Raw genomic sequence first — 1,121 nt, 5'->3', positions numbered from 1 at the left:
CTCCTACCCATTAAAGGAAAACAAAAAAGATGAAATAATAAAGAGAAAGCAAAAGACATGAACATGAATACATGATCCATGGCTAGCTACAAGTTATAGATAGAATATGCAGACAGAGTAGAGAGGGGCACAATAAAAGTGAGGAAGGTGGTGCGTACGGAAGGGGACTAAGATTTAACAGCTGCCCATTTTGGCACCATTACATCTTATGCTTTGGAATTTGGAGCGACCAACATGAAACATATGATTATGATTTATTGATTTATGCACAGTGGGTCCAATATTTCTCTAGCTACAAGCTCTCGCGTGGGCGTGGTGGGTGCCCGGTGGAGTGTGGACCAACCCACTAGGGCCAGCCAGCCACTCTCCAATTGCTAGCTTGGCCCGTCAACTCACCCCAAACAAAGTAACAAACCACCCCACCCAACCCAACCCACCTCTCTTTCACTCCAGCGCTCATTTTATGCACAGTTATATTAGGGTCGCTCTTCAATTCTGGAATATCGAGGCAAATCATAAAAGTTATGTATTTTTTTAACATTATATGTGTGTGATTTTTGGACAAGATATTTGTATGTGTCCAATGCTAGCTACCTCCTACATGCCCATTGTTGAATTTAGCTAGTATTTTTTCTTATAAATAATCATACATGTATTATGTTAACGGGTCAAATTAAATTACTGATCACATTTATTACAAAGATATAATGTAATTAAATTTTATATGTGATGTGGTTAGTAATGTAATAAGTAAACATAAATATAGAATGGATAGTCTTATTGAAAACCTCAAGATGTTTCTCTATACACAGCCAAGAAAAATGTGTTATCAACCAAGAGAAAAATTATAGGGTATAACTGATATACCGTCATGTGGTATAAATAATCTAACGTGTAAGAGTATTATTGGATGATGTGTTTATATTAGTAGAATATAGTATTGATAACATCCACCCATATTATAACACAGACTGGTTATACCATGTGTCAGTGTATCGGTTATACAAAATAATTTCTCCAACTAAAGTCAATAAATTGGCAAAAATAAAACCAAGGTCAACAATTTTTGTATATTTCTTTTCTTGCCTCAATAATGTACATGATCAACCCTTACACGTACG

This window comes from Dryas octopetala, chromosome 2 (genome assembly GCF_963921425.1).
Source record: "Dryas octopetala chromosome 2, drDryOcto1.1, whole genome shotgun sequence".
Taxonomy (NCBI): Eukaryota; Viridiplantae; Streptophyta; class Magnoliopsida; order Rosales; family Rosaceae; genus Dryas; species Dryas octopetala.
The sequence above is the reverse complement of the archived record's forward strand: the minus strand, read 5'-3'. Positions refer to the sequence as shown.